Raw genomic sequence first — 21,787 nt, 5'->3', positions numbered from 1 at the left:
ATTAATATAAAAAGAATTATTTACATAAATAAACGTGGTAAACACTGCCTGTTGGCCAATAACATCTGTTCTATCCTTGTTCTATAGCAAATGAATTACAGAAGTAAATCTGACTTACCAGGAAAAGACACTATTTCCTTGACTTCCACTAGATTTAGATTGGGGTATTTGACTAAATGTTAGTCAATGGGATGCAAGCAGACTTAATATTTGTAACTTCTGATTCATCATCAGCTTAAAAGGTATGAATGTGGCCTCATCCATACTCTATTTTCTTACTCAGGAGATACAATACTTTTGCGAATAGCAGAATTATAAAATGAAGGAAAATGCACCCTCAGGTGATGATTAGAATCAGGACTGGCCTTGGGTTTGTCTGTAAGAAAGAAAGAAACAGTTTTGTAACTCACTTGTATTGTTGAGGTTACTTACAGCTCTTTAGTCTACTTTTATTAAAAGAAGTTATTGAAGACTATCATATGGAAGGTCAGTTTTTTATATGCATAAGGAAATGAGAGAGAGAGAGCAGATAGAAAAGAAACGAGGAAATTTGTTTCCATGGATAATTGAAAAAGGGAAACTGAAAATAAGAATGAAATTCAAGAAAAATTGGGTACCATGGAAACCTTACTGAAATGCAGGACAAAGATAATGCAAGCACATACTTTAAGATAGTTATTTATCACTTCAGACAAGGGTGAACCCTCTATTAGGTGTTTACTCAGAATATAAGCATTAACTGTTTCTTGCCACCAAGCACAACATTAGACACAGAGATAATTTCTAGACTCACCTTATTTAATTTGAGAAGTACCAGTTTCTCTCAAAGCTTCTCTCCTTTCCCCTCCTTTGATACTTTGTTAACTTACTGTCACCTTACCTTACACAGTATGTCAAAAATGATATTTATTATTTTTGTTCATCTCTCAGTTTATTCTATCAAGTTTGGCTAGACTGGTAGCTGGAGAGTATAGGTGAGCATAGAATGAAATTAGAATGTACATTTTTGTCCTCATAAACCAACAGTTCTATTTCTCATTTTAATTTTTGATCAAGGTAGAGATAGATATAGGGGTGGGTAATGAAAAACAGAAAGCAACTGATATCTAAGAAATGGTGAAAGATTCAGGAGAAAAAAAGTGATAACAGCAACTTGAAGTAGACAATCAAAAGCATAGATCTATATAAAATATTAATTAGTATTTTTTCCTCAATTAATTACTTGATTCCTAAAACTTGCTTATAAAGGAATAACCCCAGGATTCATTTAATCACCATGTGGTCAGGTAATACTTCCCTCTTCTCATTGATTGAAACAGTAAGATCAAATCTATATCTGTAACTGACAAGTAAAATACTGAGTTAATGATTTAAAAACTTTACCATCACCTGATGGATTACTCAGAAATGGTATAGACCTAAAAGAAGCAGAAGATATCAAGAAGAGGTGGCAAGGACACACAGAAGAACTGTACAAAAAAGATCTTCATGACCCAGATAATCACGATGGTGTGATCACTGACCTAGAGCCAGACATCCTGGAATATGAAGTCAAGTGGGCCTTAGAAAGCATCACTACGAAAAAAGCTAGTGGAGGTGATGGAATTCCAGTTGAGCTCTTTCAAATCTTGAAAGATGATGCTGTGAAAGTGCTGCACTCAATATGCCAGCAAATTTGGAAAACTCAGCAGTGGCCACAGGACTGGAAAAGGTCAGTTTTCATTCCGATCCCAAAGAAAGGCAATGTCAAAGAATGCTCAAACTACCGCACAATTGCACTCATCTCACATGCTAGTAAAGCAATGCTCAAAATTCTCCAAGCCAAGGCTTCAGCAATACGTGAACCATGAACTTCCAGATGTTCAAGCTGGTTTTAGAAAAGGCAGAGGAACCAGAGATCAAATTGCCAACATCCACTGAATCATCAAAAAAGCAAGAGAGTTCCAGAAAAACATCTATTTCTGCTTTATTGACTATGCCAAAGCCTTTGACTGTGTGCATCACAATAAATTGTAGAAAATTCTGAAAGAGATGGGAATACCAGACCACCAGACCTGCCTCTTGAGAAATTTGTATGCAGGTCAGGAAGCAACAGTTAGAACTGGACATGGAACAACAGACTGGTTCCAAATAGGAAAAGGAGTATGTCAAGGCTGTATATTATCACCCTGCTTATTTAGCTTATATGCAGAGTACATCATGAGAAACGCTGGACTGGAAGAAACACAAGCTGGAATCAAGATTGCTGGGAGAAATATCAATCACCTCAGATATGCAGATGACACCACCTTTATGGCAGAAAGTAAAGAAGAACTAAAAAACCTCTTGATGAAAGTGAAAGTGGAGAGTGAAAAAATTGGCTTAAAGCTCAACATTCAGAAAACTAAGATCATGGCATCTGGTCCCACCATTTCATGGGAAATAGATGGGGAAACAGTGGAAACAGTGCCATACTTTCTTTTTTGGGGCTCCAAAATCACTGCAGATGGTGACTGCAGCCACAAAATTAAAAGATGCTTACTCCTTGGAAGGAAAGTTATGTCCAACCTAGATAGCATATTGAAAAGCAGAGACATTACTTTGCCAACAAAGGTCCGTCTAGTCAAGCCTATGGTTTTTTCCTGTGGTCATGTATGGATGTGAGAGTTGGACTGTGAAGAAGGCTGAGCGTCGATGAGTTGATGCTTTTGAACTGTGGTGTTGGAGAAGACTCTTGAGAGTCCCTTGGATTGCAAGGAGATCCAGCCAGTCCATTCTGAAGGAGATCAGCCCTGGGATTTCTTTGGCAGAAATGATGCTAAAGCTGAAACTCCAGTATTTTGGCCACCTCATGCAAAGTGTTGACTCATTGGAAAAGACTCTGATGCTGGGAGGGACTGGGGCAGGAGGAGAAGGGGATGGCAGAGGATGAGATGGCTGGATGGCATCACTGACTCGATGGACGTGAGTCTGAGTGAACTCTGGGAGTTGGTGATGGACAGGGAGGCCTGGTGTGCTATGATTAATGGGGTTGCAAAGAGTCGGACACGACTGAGCGACTGAACTGAACTAAACTGAACTGATGAACTACTATTTCTTTAGCTATTTCCATCTCCTATTCAGTGTTTCTTAATATTTCAGTCTTTTCTTACCTTAGCAACAGGGTAGACACAACTGTCTAATAAAGATTGGCTTACAGTAAGTAGAGGTCATGCTTACATCTGTCTCAGCTGAGCAATGCTGTTTCAGGAGTGCCAATCAAATCAATTCAACTATAAGCATCTTAGGCAATTAGCAGAATCTTTTTCTTTCTTTTTTTTTAAACTCAAGTTTAAATTTCTGAATTTCAAATGTATTTTAAGTATCTTGCATTTGTACTCTTCTCCCCTCATGATTAATCTTTTTATTTATTATTTATTGAAATAGACTTGTTTTATATTTATAAGTATAGTTGTTTTATACTTATAACTATAGTTGAAATATAGTTGGAGAAGTAAATGGTAAACCACTCCAGTATTCTTGCCTGGAGAATCCTATGGACAGAGATACAGCCGATGGAGTCACAAAGAGTCAGACACGACTGAGCAACTATCACTAACTCACTTATAGCTGTTTTACAGTGTTGTATTAGTTTCAGATGTACAGTAAAATGATTCAGTTATACATATGTATATATATGTTCTTTTTTTTTTTTTTTTTACATTCTCTTCCATTATAGGTTATTACAAGAAATTGAGTATATTTCGCTAGGCTATTCAGTAGCCCCTTGCTGATTACCTATTTTATATATAATAGTGTATTAATCCCAAATTTTTAATTTGTCCCTGTCCTCTCTCCTCTATTTATATTTTTATTTGTATTCTATTTTACAATATGACTCTGCAGATAATCAATATCATATAATATTTGTCTTTCTGTCTGATTTACTTCCCTTAATATGATAATCTCTATTTTTCTATCTGTATAAAAATCTTTATTGTAGGTTGTTCAAGAATCTTGACCACAATCTAAATATAATTCAGATGCTGAGTTAACAGCTTTATTTGTTTTTTAAAACTTTTTCTTTTGTATTGGGGCATAGTTTCAGGTGAACAAGGAAGGGACTCAGCCATACAGATCCATGTATCCATTCTCCCTCAAACTCCCCTCCCCGCCATCCAGGCTGCCATATAACAGTGAGCAGAGTTCCATACAGTGGTTCCTTATTGGTTATCCATTTTAAATATAGCAGTGTATACACATCCATCACAAACTCATTAACTGTCCCTTCCTCCTGGCAACCATTAAGTTCATTCTCTAAGTCTGTGAGTCTCTTTCCACTTTGTGAGTAAGTTAATTTGTATCATTTCTTTTTAGATTCCACATATAAGGGATGTCATACAATATTCCTTCTTCTCTGTTTGACTTACTTCACTCAGTATGACACTCTCTAGGTCCATCCATGTTGCTGCAAATGACATTTATTTCATTCTTTTCGATGGCTGAGTAATATTCCTTTGTGTGTGTGTTTGTGTGTGCGTGTGTGTGTGTATGTATATGTATATATATATAAAACACATCTTCTTTATCCATTCCTTTGTTAATGGGCATTTAGATTGCTTCCATGTCTTGGCTATTGTATGCAGTATTTCAATAAATAGATAGGTGCATGTACCTTTTCAAATAATGTTTTTGTCTGGATATATGCCCAGGAGTGGGATTGTAGGGTCATATGGTAGCTCTGGTCTTCCCTGGTGGTATAGATGGTAAAGAATCCCCCTATAATGTGGGAGACATGGGTTGATCTATGGACTGGGAAGATCTCCTGGAGGAGGGCATGACAACTTACTCCAGTATTCTTGCCTGGAGAATCCCGTGGACAGAGGATCCTGGCAAGCTACAATCCATAGGTCATAACAGTCAGACATGACTCAGCCACTAAGCACAGCACATGGTAGCTCTATTTTTAGGTTTGCTTTTTTTAAAAAGTATAGTTGATTTACAATGATTCAGGTAAATTTCCCCCATCTACTCAGTGTTCGTCCATTTATTTCACAGTTAGATGCAAGCTAACTCAGTGGCATTTGTCTCAACTTATATTATTTCCCACTTGTATTTTTGTTGGGCTGATGACTTTTTTAAAATGTTTGGATGGTATAATTAATTAGCTTAAGGTCACCTCTTATTTTCCTTTCACCCATTCTATGACTGAAAGTGACAATGCCTTCTCCTCGCATTTAATCTTTTTTTGTGAGAAGCTTTAAAGACAGTTGACTAGGATGAGGATTACAAATAAGACTTTAGGATAGGATGAAGCTGATTATCTCATATTCAGGTGGGAGAAAAGCAATCATTAGAATAAAAAATTCAGGTATTGGTCTCCTTGGCTCCGATTTTTAAGGAATAGCTTCACTAGTTAAGGGCTCAACTTACAAGGTGAGTACGGAAGAAGAGGTTCTTAGAAACTCAAGAGAACTATTGTTTCCCACCAACCCCCACTGAGGGCTGAGTAATTCTCAAGTGAAAGAGGAGAATATCTATTTTCTGAGATCTCATATGCTCTGGAGAATTGGGATGCTCACTTTTACTCTCTGACACACTTATTTAAAACTATGAACCCATAATGAAAAGAACTTATGATATAGTCCCCAAGCTCATCTAATATCCACTGATAACTACTTTAAATTGCACACCAAGTTATGGAACTGTAATGTGCGCAAGTACATCTACACACTCTCATCTCATTCGATTACAACCAAATACATTCATTCTAATTGAGTAGGGCAAGAGAGTCAGCCTATGACAGTACCAACTCAGCAAGCTCTTGTGGTTACTTGATAATGTTAGCTTTACTAGCTTAATAACTGGGCTAACCAGTCATAAAGAAATAGGACTTTCCAATTGTGAGGTTACATCAATACTTCCCATTTCTTGAGAAAATAGCATGCTACCCAAACAAGTAATTACAAGATGAGAAAATAATTTTAATTAAGAGCACATTAACAATAAAAATAAAAATGCATGTTTAAGATAGCATCTCAAACACCAGAAAGGTCCATGGATAATAGCAATGGTGCTTAGTCACTGGTCAGTCTTGTCTTTGGCTATGGCTTATTTTATTTTCCAGAACCACCTCTAATTAGACTTCTGAAATGAAACCCCCACAAACAAGCTCTAAATTACATTTGACAAACTAGAGATTCAATTCCAAATATCCAAATATTCTGTATGTTGTGATACACAGTTGAGAGTCCAGGGAAACATGTCCAGCATAGCAAGTGATGTCAGGGAACATGAACAGAATGTGTAATGCAGAATTCCATACTAAGTGGTTATCTTTTTTGTTTTTCTTTTCTAATGAATTAATACTTGAAAATTCTGTTTGTGAAGAAGTTGGAGTAAACCATAAATTTTTATCAAAGCAGGTAGGTACAGGTTTGACATTATCAGGCACAGGGAGAGATGCTAAAGCATTCCACTATTTGAGGTGCATCACTAATAGTTTGATTTTTCTATGCATATTTGAAAGGTCCAGATGAATCCGAGTTTTTCTTTGGAATCTACACTTGTATAATATTTTATATATGCCTGAATCATTTCAAGTATTATGTTTATAGTACTTGGATTCCTAGCTTCTAAGTTTCTGCTTCTTAAGCATTCTTGGGCTCTGACTACAAGCCGTGACTGCCTTAAGATTCTGATCTTGTAGAGATTTTGAGAGATGGTGCCTCAAGCCAACAATGAGTGTTTTAAGCCTGGAGGTAACATGGTTGAGGTGGAACTTTCAGGATGTTTCATACTACATCATGTAAACAAATGGATTCTTCACTGGCTCCACCTGCTCTATTCATTGAATTTGATTTTCCCATGGAAAATGAGATTTGATCTGATCAGGAAAAATGTTACCTGGATTATGGGATTTTATGATTCTTTATGCACCTTACAAAGTCAGTGCATGGTGGCATATTGGTTAGAAAACTAAAATCATCAAATTTTTAAAGCTATATTTTAGAACTTGCAACTTCTCTCTTTCTTTTCACAAATTCTCAGTATATACTTACTATATGCCAGTGTTTCCTTAACCAGGGGTAAAGTAGTAAGCAAGGATGATAAAGTCTTTGTGATTATGCAGTGTCTACTATGAAGGGTAAGATCGATAATAAATAAGAAAGCAAGAAAAAATATTATATTTTTTTTACTTGTAATGCTATAAAGGAAAAAAAAGTCAAACAAGCTAAGGAAATGGAAGAAGTAGAGGTCTCTATTTTATAGAAGATATACAGATAATATGGAGAGGGAAATTGCAATCCACTCCAGTATTCTTGCCAAGAAAATCCCATGGACAAAGGAGACTGTTACATGGGTTACAGTCCATGGGGTTGCAAAGAGTTGGATACGACTGAGGGACTGAGCATACTCAAGTACAGATAGTAATTTACAGAAGTGATACTTAAGAAGAGATCTAGCAATTAACAAGATAAACATGACTAATTTATATAGCTAGTTTTTGTACTTTCTAAGCATCTTACACAAATAAATCATTTAATCTTTATCACAACTTTCAGAAGTAGGTGCAAAGAGTATCCTCCTTTTTCAGATATACTGCAAGTGTCAGGGGTGAGCTGACTGTTTTCCCATGGTCATGCACCTAGGAAGTAAGTGTGAAAGCTAGGGCTTTAGCCAGGACATCAGACTTCACTACCCATATTCTTAACTACCGCACTGCCTTATTGACAGATGTCTCTAGACAGAAAGAACAGCAGTTGTAAGACTGTAAAGATGTCAGAGCAATAGGAGGTCAGGATACTCAAGGAACAACGAGCATCTCAGTGTAGCTGTGTAATAAAATGTGAGGTGAAGAGAGGCATCAGAGAAAGTCAGAGAAGGAGATAGTTTATGCTGTTTATAAAATTAATATGACTATCATTATTGACACTATATATTGTATTACTTCTGTAGACTGGATTATGGTAAACAGTTTGGGGTTTATTATGAACAATGAGAATGCTTTCAGGTTTTGAGGGAGGGAAACAACATGACTTCATGTTTTGAGACAGTCACTTTTGCTGTTTCTTTGTAAATAGATTTTAGGTTAGCATGCCTGAAAACTCAGAACAATTTGAGTATCATTGCTGTATCCTAGGGATGATGGGGGTCGTTTTGTCAGTGCAACAGTGTTAGAAGCTGGAAAATGTGATGACATTGGGATGTAATTGAAGGCTGAGCGATTGTGATTGCATAGATCATATATGAGAAGGAGGCAGGAAAAAAGATATCAATGTGTAGTACTTTAGAGCCATTAATACGCAAGTTGAACTTTAAGACCATGTGCTAAATTGATGCTTTAATATACTGAAAAAGACGTATTGAGAAATGTTACAACACAAATACTAATACATCATATTTCATTAATTCCAACATGCACACTTTTCATATTTAACATATCTAAAATTGTTATGTCTCTTATATGTGATCATAACTTAGGTTTAATAAATATTATTCATTGAATTTGATTTTTCCATGGAAGAAAATATAAGCATTTGGTGATTTGTTAAACAGTTTTATGTTATTCTTTACACTTCATTGTATGCCATGCTTTCATAAATATGCAAACTATTTTAAAGCAGGAGGTTTTCTCTGGTGTATTTTTGGTATTTCATAGAGTACTCAGCCTAGAGTTAGGAATGGAGTAACTACTCAATAGATAACTTTTGAGTTGATTTAACAGGTTAAATTCTTTTTTTTTTAAATTTTATTTTATTTTTAAACTTTACATAATTGTATTAGTTTTGCCAAATATCAAAATGAATCCGCCACAGGCAACATCATTTTTTGTTGGCTAATTAGCTATGAGAGTAAACAGAAATATCATCTTTGTAATCAAAGTTCCAAAATGACAGCAGGAAGCAAGGGGGAGCATACTTTAAGGAAATGATGAATAAAGACCAAAATGGTTACAGGAGAAAGCGATATGGAGTAGAAATCCTTTAAGTAGAAGCACAAATCTTTTTTATATACTGGCAGGGGCAAAAATTGCCCAAATAAGGTTAATTGTTTACCTTCTTCCAGACAAGCTCTTTCCTTTTTCTTCTCCATTTTAGCATTAATTTATTGCATAATAAGATGAAACAGGAAAAAATAACAAACATGAGGAAATTCAAAACACTCACATTATATAAATGAGTTAAATATACATCTGCAAAGGTAAAACAAACTTAGCAAGATGTTATAATGACAGTGTTTCTACAAATAAATCACATATGCATGCTAATTTAAATATATATATACATGCGATTTAAATATATATTGTCCTAAACACAATATCATCGTGATAAAATCAGCATTAGGAACCAGAATTTTTGGAGAGGTGAGTACGTGTTTTTCCCAAAGTGGCATGGCAGTCAATTAAGGTCTTTGGTGATAGAAATTAGGATAGATAGAAATTAATAAATCAAGAAAGAACAGAATATGGTCACAGTGAAGGAGTAGTAAAATATTTATAGGAATGAAACAACAGAGTTCATTAGGCTGCATACTTAGCAAGTTGATTTAAAAATTTAGACCCTATGACTTTGATCTGCAGTGGAGTGTTCTAGTGCTAGGCATTCAAACGTAACCACACTGTGATGTGTTCTGAGCCTGGGTAATCACAGATAGCTCAAAGTATAGTCTATCTTTACAACAATCAGGTTCACAGTTACCTTCACTCCATTAAAGCACAAGACAATCATGAATTATCTTGAAATAATGGGTGCCTTTTCTATTCATAAAAATGCAAGAAATCCAAATATGACATTTCCCCACAGCCCTTCACTGTTAAACCAATACATCTTCGGTTCAAAGACCACTGTGAAATTTTAGGAATACCAAATATAAACATATCTGATACTATTTAGGGTGAGATATAAAATACAGTATATTAAAAATATAAGAATATGATGTCGATATTATCAAATGGAATAATTATAATGCCTAACATAATTCAGAGCAAAAAGAAAACATGGAATAAGTAGTGAGTCACACATTTTTCTTGTTCTGAATTTATCTTTCAAAAGCCTTAACAAAGACACAAACTTTCTAAGTCACACAGTGTCTGGAATTTTTATTGAATAATTATACATGTCATAGTTTATTCTGGAGATTAGTGCATGGAGCAAAATACAAAGCAAAAGTGCAGGCTTCTGTGCCCAGAGCTCTGTAGGTTCAAGAATGTCACATTGAAGGAATTTCATGACAGCTGTCTGATCTCTTGCCTCAACAATACCCAAATCAGTCAGTAATAACACAAATGTCATACATGGAGACTATCTGAGGAACCTGGACAAGAAGAACACAATTGGGCAAAGTAGAAACCAAAAGACTCAGGGAGAAAAAAAAAATGAACAAAGTGCCAGGAGGACCTGCAAACCAGGGAAACAGAGGAGTGACCACATAATCAGTAGGTATAAAGGCAGAGGGTGAGATACATCCTCTGATGCTGTCACTGACTCACTGGACATGAATGTGAGCAAACTCCAGGAGCCAGTGGAAGACAGAGGAGCCTGACATCCTGCAGTCTCTGGGGTTACAAAGAGTTGGATATGACTTAGTGACTGAACAACAACAATATACAAGGCATACTCTCTGGGAGTCAATTCAAGATAAGACTCAGAAATAGGATAAATTATTTCCAATATTCTGGGAGGTGGGTCATAGAGGATCCTTCTGTGATTTATGTCAGAGAGTGTTTTGCCTATGTTCTCCTCTAGGAGTTTTAAAGTTTCTGGTCTTATGTTTAAATCTTTAATCCATTTTGAGTTTATTTTTGTGTATGGTGTTAGAAAGTGTTCTAGTTTCATTCTTTTACAAGTGGTTGACCAGTTTTCCCAGCACCACTTGTTAAAGAGATTGCCTTTAATCCATTGTATATTCTTGCCTCCTTTGTCAAAGATAAGGTGTCCATAGGTGCGTGGATTTATCTCTGGGCTTTCTATTTTGTTCCATTGATCTATATTTCTGTCTTTGTGCCAGTACTATACTGTCTTGATGACTGTGGCTTTGTAGTAGAGCCTGAAGTCAGGCAGGTTGATTCCTCCAGTTGCGTTCTTTTTTCTCAAGATTGCTTTGGCAGAGGAGAACATAGGCAAAACACTCTCCGACATAAATCACAGCAGGATCCTCTATGACCCACCTTCCAGAATATTGGAAATAAAAGCAAAAATAAACAAATGGGACCTAATTAAACTTAAAAGCTTCTGCACAACAAAGGAAACTATTAGCAAGGTGAAAAGACAGCCTTCAGAATGGGAGAAAGTAATAGCAAATGAAGCAACTGACAAACAACTAATCTCAAAAATATACAAGCAACTCCTACAGCTCAACTCCAGAAAACTAAATCACCCAATCAAAAAATGGGCCAAAGAACTAAATAGACATTTCTCCAAAGAAGACATACAGATGGCTAACAAACACATGAAAAGATGCTCGACATCACTCATTATCAGAGAAATGCAAATCAAAACCACAATGAGTTACCATTTCATACCAGTCAGAATGGCTGCGATCGAAAAGTCTACAAGCAATAAATGCTGGAGAGGGTGTGGAGAAAAGGAAACCTTCTTACACTGTTGGTGGGAATGCAAACTAGTACAGCCTCTATGGAGAACAGTGTGGAGATTCCTTAAAAAACCGGAAATAGAACTGCCCAACAATCTCACTGCTGGGCATCATACTGAGGAAACCAGAATTAAAAGAGACATGTGTACCCCAATGTTCATTGCAGCACTGTTTCTAATAGCCAGGACATGGAAGCAACCTAGATGTCCATTGGCAGATGAATGGATAAGAAAGCTGTGATACATATATACAATGAAATATTACTCAGCCATTAAAAAGAATACATTTGAATCAGTTCTAATAAGGTGGATGAAACTGGAGCCTATTATACAGAGTGAAGTAAGCCAGAAAGAAAGACACCAGTACAGTATACTAATGCATATATATGGAATTTAGAAAGATGGTAATGATAATCCTGTATGAGAGACAGCAAAAGAGACACAGATGTATAGAACTGTCTTTTGGACTCTGTGGGAGAGGGAGAAGGTGGAATGATTTGGGAGAATGGCATTGAAACATGTATAATATCATATATGAAATGAATCGCCAGTCCAGGTTCGATGCATGATACTGGATGCTTGGGGCTGATGCACTGAGACGACTCAGAGGGATGGTATGGGGAGGGAGGAGGGAGGAGGGTTCAGGATGGGGAACACGTGTATACCTGTGGAGGATTCATGTTGATATATGGCAAAACCAATACAATATTGTAAAGTAATTAACCTCCAATTAAAATAAATAAATTTATATTAAAAAAAGAAATAAGATAAATTAGATAGCCACTGGAAATTTGCTATATGACATAGGGAACTTAAATCTGGTGCTCTGTGACAACCTAGAGGGGTAGGAGGTGGGAGGGAAGTTCAGGGAGGGGACATATGCATACCTATGGCTGATTCACTTTTATATATGGCAGAAATGAACACAATATTGTAAAGCAATTATTCTCCAGTTGACTAGAAATAAATTTTTTAAAGAAATAAGATGCATAAAGGCTTCAGGAAGTCACTACTTTGAATTTAGCCTTCCCAGAGGGGCATGGAAATGGGTAAAAAATACATAAAATCAGACATTATCTGTACTATATAATAAATTTTCACAGTTAAAAAAAATATTACCTAGCAGATATAATAAAATATAATACAGGAATTAAAGGCATCTTTAACTTCCATGTAGGCAGGGCTAGGCTGTTGAGTTCACAGTTCACTGACTGCTTGACACACCGGGGACCATGAATCCTTATTTGTTGAGTGAAGGGCAGCATTATTAGATTTGGATCATCCATAATTCCAGAACACTGCAACATTATATAAGTAGATGGGTTCACCTTTGAAAGGTCCTTATCAATACCTTAATTTGGGAATCAGGTATGAGGTTGTTGCAAGGAAAAGTCAATTTTGACCCTATGTTGGAACTGTTTCTTTGACTTGTTTTTCATTGCTTTTGTTATTATAATTATATATACTGGCCTGCCTCAGAACACCCTGTCTGTCTGCCTGACTATTAAACCAAAGTGCCTTTGTTTAGGACCCTGTCCACCTGTGGATGGCAAGAAGGAAGAAATGAACACATCCCCAGCCTGAGGCTTGCCATTCTAGGAGATATTTACAAGATTAATGCGCCTTTTACTTTGTTTCCTCACCCCACCCCACCCCATCTCTGTTCTTTAAAAGAATCTGGCATTCAGACCTCAATATGATGATTATTTTGAGACATTAGTTTGCCATCTTCTTGGTCAGTCAGCTTTCCTAATAATCATACTCCTTGCCTACACACTTCATCTTTCAGAGATTTATTGGCCTGACTTGCATGGATCTGAGTGAGCTCAGACTGAGTAACAAATTTGACTTAGTCAGCCTGGAGCCTTGCTACTTGTGGGCTAACAAGCCCCAGTCAGGGAATATTGAGCCAAGGCCTCAGTAGCTGCCAGACCATTTGTCCTGAGAATCTTTCTGTCAAAATTCCCTAAAGTGGCAAAGGCTTCCCTAGCACTTGGCAGTTGAAGCAAGGAGCCAACAAATTTCTGTGAATCCATGGACTCAATTTCGTAGGGTAAGTTGCTCCATTGTGTACACAGGGAAATTATCCCCCTCCCTCCAATTTGGGCTTTTACTTTATAGAACAAGCCAATTCGTTTGGGGTAACTTGTTGGAAAGGAGAATTGTTCTTGGACTCTACCTGAGTCAAAACTGGTTCATTGGGAGAGCTAGTTCCTGTGGGTGTAGGCCTATCCTAATTGGAATTAGTTCATTTGTTTTTTAGGGTAATTTTATTTACCTAAATTGGGAACTGGTTCTTCTGTGAATCAACTTTGGAATTTGTCTGTGCCTTTCTTTTTGGAATTTGCTTACATCTTTGTGTTTTGGTATTATCACACTTATAGAAATGGGAAGTACTTCATCTAGCACAAGAAAAGCTCTTTGGGGTGTGCCGGGGTCCAGCCCCAGCTGATCCAGGGTATTCGAAGGAGAGACGGCATAGGCGAGGGTCAGGAAACAACTGCTTAATTACACGTTAATTAAGGATACAAAGAGTAATAGAATGAGGATAGCTCAGTAGGAAAATTCAGTGGAGAAAAGAGGCCGAGTAGCTTGGTTTACGCTGGAGACCAATAAAACTTCAAGACAAGAAGTTTGCACCACTTACGTAGGCCGCAGGCGTCCTTCCGTTTTCCCAAAGGAGAGGAGACACTGAGGCCTCCCCGGTCGGATCTTAAAAGCCCAGGCATAATTAGCAAGCATGGCGGGTTCCGCGCTCCAGATGGAGACTCAGCCAGAAGTTGAAAGAGAGAGCGACATGGGGAGACCAAGTTTTGGTGAACAAGGCCTGCACTTTATTTTCCAAAGTAGTTTTTATACCTTAAGTTATGCATAGAGGATAATGGGGGAAGGGGTAGAGTCATGCAGCAAGCCAGGCTTTCTTCCTGCAAACTTATCATATGCAAAAGTTCAGGTGATTGACATCATCTTCTGGCCCGGAGGCCTGTTAACATTTTAAGAAACTTATTTTTCTCTAAAGGTGATTATTCCAAAGTCAGGCACCAGCCTCCAAAAAAGCACTGGACAAAGCTGCATTTTACATTTCTATACACCCATTATATCAATCAATACACTGCCAAGGACACAGTAGGTAAGGAGTATGGAGACTTAGCAGCAAACATTGGCCCAACAAGTGAAAAACCCTTCACCAATACAATTTCTAATCAATCTTTTAACTACTCAAAGGAATCTGTGTTTAGGGCAGTTTAGAACATCTGCCTCTCACAGTTGGGAGGCTCTGAACAATCACATGTGGCCGGAAAAACCTATTCAGGCAGGCTAGAGGATTTCCAAAGGAGTTTGTAGGTTGAAACACTGTCACACCCAGGAATTATTAACTGGAGCTGTAAGCTAACTCTTTTTTCAGAGAGAGGTAGTGGGGGACAGCCCCCCGTAAAGTCAGAGGTGTAGGTGAAAGCACAAAGCAGAAAGTAGGCAGACTCTGGTTTGGGGGTTAGATGCTCAAGAATTTCCAGGGGGACTCCTGAGGCTCGATCCCTCCTTTGCGTATGCCGAGCCTCCTTCCTCATGACCTTTGTCATGGGCGGAGTTCCTCACACTGGCTCCCGGCAGTGATAGAATTCCAGTTGAACTATTCCAGATCCTGAAAGATGATGCTGTGGAAAGTGCTGCACTCAATATGCAATATGCACTCAATATGCAATATGCTGGCTCCCGGCAGGGGTGTATATTAAATATATTAAGATTAGAAGAGCAAAGGCCCCTGCATGTCTCACAATTGTTATATGATCTTGCAGTTGAAAGTATTTTTCAAGGAAGAGAAACACCCTGATAATAAATGAAGAGGCCCATGGACTCCCTTGGACTTGAGATGTCCAATTCTAATTTACCCACAAGAGCCCATGGTAACTGTGGCAGTAGGGAACAAGTTCATTGACTTTCTAATAGAAACCACTCTCCTTTGCAAATTAAATGCTCAAGTAACCTTTTCCCTGGAACAGTTTGACATCAGGGTCCCACCAGGGCCTTTTTGGGGAGCTCTTTCTGATTTGGGAAGCTTCAGCTTTAACTTGAGGAGCTCCCCCTGTGAAGGAAAACTCCATTTATAAGGTGCTTTAGAAAGAAGGTCACAGGCCTAATGGGACCAGGAAGTCACATTTGGGGCACTTTTGCCATTTGACTTTGAATGTGACTTTATGGCTGGCTAGTTACTTTGGTAATGCTCAAACATCTGGTATTAACTGCTTGAGCTAAATGTGAAGTGCTTCCTCTAAGGTTCTACCTCCACCTGGGGGGCTCTTGGAAATTTTTAAAGAATTAGTTGCCTCAAAAGTATTTCATGTTGATATATGGCAAAACCAATAGAATATTGCAAAGTTAAAAAAAAAAAAATGTTTCTAAATAGATTACCAAAATGGGAGGCCATGGGTCTTACTAAAAACCATTTCACATGTTGGCAAGGAAATGCTCAAAATCCTTCAAGCTAAGCTTCAACTGTACATGAATAGAGAACTTCTAGATATATAAGCTGGATTTAGAAAAGGCAGAGGAACCAGAGATAAAATTGCCAACATCTGTTGGATCATAGAAAAAGCAAGGGAATTCCAAGAAAATATCTACTTCTTCTTCATTGACTGTACTAAATCCTTTAATTGTGTGGATTAAAACAAAATGTGAAAAATACTTAAAGAGATGGGAATACCAGACCACCCTATCTTCCTCCTTTATAACCTGTATGCAGATAAAGAAACAACAATTAGAACTTGATGTTCTAGTTGGACTGGTTCAAAATTGTGAAAGGAGTACATCAAGGTTGTATATTGTCACCCTGCTTATTTAACTTATATGTAGAGTACATCATGTGAAATGCCAGGCTGGATGAAGCACAAGCCAGAATCAAGATTTCCTGGAGAAATATCAACAACCTCAGATATGCAGATGATACCACTCTAATGGCAAAAACTGAGCAGGAATTAAAGAGCCTCTTGTTGAGGGTGAAAGAGGAGATTGGAAAAAAAAAAACAAAAAACAAAAAACTGGCTTAAAGCTCAACATTAAAAAAACTAAGATCATGACATCTGTTCTAATAACTTCATGGCAAATAGAAGGAGAAAAAGTGGAAACCGTGAGAGATTTTATTTTCTTGGTCCCTGAAATCATTGTGGATTGAGACTGCAGTCATGAAATTAAAAGATGCTTGCTCCTTGGAAGGAAAACTATGACAAACCTAGACAGCATATTAAAAAGCAGAGACATCATTTTGCCAACAACGTTCTGTATAGTCAGAACAGTAGTTTTTCCAGTAGTCATGATAAGAGAGTTGGATCATAAAGAAGGCTGAGCACTGAAGAACAGATGCTTTTGAATTGTGATGCTAGAGAAGACTCTGAAGAGTCCCTTGGACTGCAAAGAGATCAAGCTAGCTAATCCTAAAGGAAATCAACCCTGAATATTTATTGGAAGGGCTGATGCTAAAGCTGAAGCTCCAGTACTTTGAGCACCTAATGTGAAGAGCTGAAAGCTGAGTCATTGGAAAAGACCCTGATACTGGGAAAGATCGAAGGCAAAAGGAGAAGAGGGTGGCACAGGATGGGAGGGTTAGACAGCATCATCTACTCTATCAACATAAGTTTGAGCAAACTTCAGGAGATAGTGAAGGACAGGAAAGCCTAGTGAGCTGCAGTCCATGGGGTGGCAAAGAGTCAACCACGACTTAGCAACTCAACAGCAACAATAACAAATTAATTATAGCTGATATTGTGAGCCTAATAGGAATTTTGGATGAAGCTTTCTCCCCGAAGCTAAATGAGGAAAAGTAAAGCTTTCCAATGTAGGTAACTGGAAGTGTCAGTTCTTCAGTATCATTGAGGTAGCCACACAGTGTTTTCAAAAAACAAAACAAAGCTGTCCTTGGTTAACCAGTGTAGTCTTTACAGGAGCATAAGTGTATTTCCAAAATAATCTGAAGCCCACCAATCATTTTACCACTCTGCAAATCTCTGTTTATCTTAAGCAATTTGTACATATTAAAGTAAATTGCCTTTGTCCGTGCTTAGTTGTGTTCAACTCTTTGCAATCTAGTCCAGTCCATAGATAAGCTCCTCTGTCCATGGCACTTTCCAGGCAAGAATAGTGAAGTTGGTTTCCATTTTCTACTCCAGGGGAACTTCCTGACCCATTGATCGAACCTGCATCTCTTGCATCTTCCTGAGTTAGCAGGTGGATTTTTTTTTTTTTTTAATCAACTATGCCACCTGAGAAGCTGCAGTATCAAAGGGGAAATAAAGTCATCCTATGGGCTTCCCTGGTAGCTCAGATGGTAAAGCGTCTGCCTACAATGCAGGAGACCCGGGTTTGATCCCTGGGTCAGGAAGATCCCCTGGAGAAGGAAATGGCAACCCACTCCAGTATTCTTGCCTGGAGAATCTCATGGATGGAGGAACCTGGTGGACTACAGTCCATGGGGTCGCAAGGAGTTGGACATGACTGACTGACTTCACTTCACTTCTTCATGGAAAATTTACCTGTATTTTTGAGATGCAAATATCCTATGTAGTCTTCTCTGAAACCATCATCTCTGCCATCCTTTTAAAATTCAGATTTTAAAGAGGGTAATGTAATTCAGATGTTGTCTTGTTCAGGGTATAAATAAATCCTTATTGAATTTTCTGCAAATATTTAGCCATGTAGCCCAGTGAGCATGACTTGTTCCATCTGTTTAAAATCCAATTCTAATCCAACCTCTTTTGTAAGTTTGGGATTTTACATTACCTATCTGATGCAGGTTGAAGTCTTGAAAACAAACAAAGTGTCGCTGTTTGTTTGTATGTTTGTATGAGTCTTTGACTTTAGATAACATTGCTGAGGTTGATTTGTAAAAGAGCTCTATTTAATTGGCTTAAATGAAAGTAAGAGCTTGTAAACCAAACAATTCTAAATATAATAGAAATTAAGCTAAATGAGATTCAGGTTCCAATGATCTGGGTAATATTTAATATTATGTTAATACTTGATAATAATATTTATTTTTTGTCTTTCAGCAAGGAAAGTAACTTGATATGAAGAAACTTTTAAGGAGGGAAAATGCAAATGAGATAGAGTTTTGGGTGAACTTTTCCCTCCAGATGTTCTACAACAAGAAAGTTAAAGTTAAAATTGTGCTAAAATAAGTGATGAAAAGTTTATAGAAAATAGGCCCCCCCAAAAAAGGGGGGTTTATACATATTAGGTCAGGATTGACTAAGATTAAAGTAAGTTTAATTGAGTAAATGATCCTTGAAAGTAAGCTGGTGCAAAATTCAAATTTGGCTTTTCTCTCTGTTAAAAAAGACAAATTTTCTCAAAAAAGGCAATCTACAGATTGGGAGAAAATATTTGCAAATGATGTGACTAGTAAGGGATTAGTCTCCAAAATTTACAAAGAGATCATTATGTTTAACAACATCAAAACAAACAACCCACTCAAAAAATGGGCAGCAGACTTAAATAAATATTTCTCCAAAGGAGACATACAGATGGCCAAGAGGCACATGAAAATATGTGCATCATCATTATTTATTAGAGACATGCAAATCAAAGCAATGAAATATCACCTCACCAGGTAGAATGGCTATCCTCAAAAAAATCCACAAACAAAAATGCTGAGAGGATATGGAGAGAAGGGAAACCCCCCACACTGTTGGTAGGGGTATAAGTTAGTATAGCCACTATAAAGAACAATATTGAAATTCCTTTAAAAAGTAACCATATGACTCTGCAATCCCACTCCTGTGCATACATCCAGAGAAAAACAAGATCTGAAAGGACACATGATCCCCAATATTCATTGCAGCACTGTTTACAATAGTCAAGACATGAAAGCAACCCAAATATCCACTGACAGATGAATGGATAGAGAAAATATGGTACATATATAAAATGGAATATAACTCAGCCATTAAAAAGAATGAAATAATGCCATTTGCAGCAACATGGATGGACCTTGAGAGTATCATACTAAGTTAAGTCAGACAGAGAAGGAGAAATATTGTATGAGATCCTTTATATGTGGAATCTAAAAAAAGAAATTATACAAATGTACTTACTTACAAAGCAGAGAATGAAATTATAGTTCCCAAGGGGAAGGGATAGTTAGGAATTTGGGGATGAACATGGACACACGGCCATATTTAAAAGGATAGCCAATAAAGACCTACTGTGTAACACATGGGACTCTGCTCAGTGCTATTTGGCAACCTGATGGGATGAAGGTTTGGGGGAAAATGGATATATGTATATATATGGCTGAGTCTTGACTGTTCACCTGAAACTATCACAACATTGTTAACTGGGTATACAAAATAGTGTCAGTCGCTCAGTCATGTCCGACTCTTCGTGACCCCATGGACTGTAGCAAGGACAGGCTCTGCTGTCCGTGAAATTCTCTATGCAGGAATACTGGAGTGGGTATCCATTCCCTTCTTCAGGGGGATCTTCCTCCAGGAATCAAACCCAGGTCTCCCACACTGCTATATCCCAAAATAAAATAAAAAGGTACATAAACAATTAGTGTCCCATTGTTAAAAAGAAAAAGCAAATTTTATGAATAAACTGTCTTTGATAACATATTTTAACTTTCTTTATCTTTTAAGCGATCTGTTCTACATTTTCCTTTGAAATCTTTTGTTACTTTGCCTAAGTTAATAACTAATGCTTCACAGTGATCTAAAATCCTGTTATTTTTTAAAAGCTATTTTTTATGTTCTTTTGGCAAAACGTCCCAAATGAAATTATAATAAACTTCCCTTTACCTCTAGCTAAGTTTGTGATGCTTCAAAGGGCCCCTAAAGCACCCCAAAGGGAGATATTAAACTAATTAGGTTCACTTGGTATGTTAAATTACCTAGAAATTGTTATCAAATGAATAATAAATATTCAGGTTATATTGTACAGTAAAGGATATAGATATTCTAGAGATTATATGGAATTCTGATATGTTCTGGTAATATATTATCAGTTTTAATTCTAGTTATTATCTGAAAGTTACGTGTCATGGTAGTGATCAAATTGCTTTGACAATTTCATTGTAATCAGATTTAAACATGCATTCTTTCGTCTTTTGTTATTACAAACAGTTATGGTTTCACTCTAATGTCTTTGAAAAAATGGCTCCTCTTCAAGAAGATTTATAAAAAGGATTTTTAGATAAATACAAGTTTCTTACTTTTGATCATAAAGCAAAAATGGGTAACATACTGAAAAAAATGTAATTGAAAACCTAACTACTTCATAAAGCTGTTGACATAAAGGATTAGTTATATAGGACTGAGTAAACTGGTAAATATGGCTATAATTTTTATGGATTCCAAATAAAAAGATTATTGGTTTAAAACTGTGTCTTCCAGGTATAAGAAAGACATTCTCCTTAAACTAATTATGACTTATACTAACTTGGTAAATTATACCTTAGCCAGACATCCTGGAATGTGAAGTCAAGTGGGCCTTAGAAAGCATATCTATGAACAAAGCTAGTGGAGGTGATGGAATTCCAGCTGAGCTATTTCAAATCCTGAAAGATGATGCTGTGAAAGTGCTGTACTCAATATGCCTGCAAATTTGGAAAACTCAGCAATGGCCACAGGACTGGAAAAGGACAGTTTTCATTCCTATCCCAAAGAAAGGCAATGCCAAAGAATGCTCAAAACCGCACAATTGCAGTCATCTCACACGCTAGTAAAGTAATGCTCAAAATTCTCCAAGCCAGGCTTCAGCAATATGTGAACCGTGAACTTCCTGATGTTCAAGCTGGTTTTAGAAAAGGCAGAGGAACCAGAGATCAAATTGCTAACATCCGCTGGATCATGGAAAAAGCAAGAGAGTTCCAGAAAAATATCTATTTCTGCTTTATTGGCTATGCCAAAGCCTTTGACTGTGTGCATCACAATAAACTGTTGAAAATTCTGAAAGAGATGGGAATACCAGACCACCTAATCTGCCTCTTGAGAAACCTGTATGCAGGTCAGGAAGCAACAGTTAGAACTGGACATGGAAAAACAGACTGGTTCCAAATAGGAAAAGGAGTACATCAAGGCTGTATATTATCATTGTGCTTATTTAACTTATATGCAGATTACATCATGAGAAATGCTGGACTGGAAGAAACACAAGCTGGAATCAAGATTGCTGGGAGAAATATCAATAATCTCAGATACGCAAATGACACCACCCTTATGGCAGAAAGGGAAGAGGAACTAAAA

The 21,787-nt window shown here is 37.2% G+C and overlaps 1 long non-coding RNA gene across 1 annotated transcript in view; it reads left to right on the top strand.

Annotated features, from left to right (window-relative positions):
• The first annotated feature begins 13,404 nt into the window (after positions 1-13,404).
• The window catches only part of LOC129622450 (uncharacterized), a 29,752-nt gene continuing 21,369 nt past the window's right edge, over positions 13,405-21,787 (top strand). The window contains exon 1 of the long non-coding RNA XR_008699986.1: positions 13,405-13,605. This is a non-coding gene — a long non-coding RNA (uncharacterized LOC129622450). The remainder of the gene's footprint in view (positions 13,606-21,787) is intronic.

This window comes from Bubalus kerabau, chromosome 11 (genome assembly GCF_029407905.1).
Source record: "Bubalus kerabau isolate K-KA32 ecotype Philippines breed swamp buffalo chromosome 11, PCC_UOA_SB_1v2, whole genome shotgun sequence".
Lineage (NCBI taxonomy): Eukaryota > Metazoa > Chordata > Mammalia > Artiodactyla > Bovidae > Bubalus > Bubalus kerabau.
This window is presented reverse-complemented; position numbering and strand designations above follow the sequence as displayed.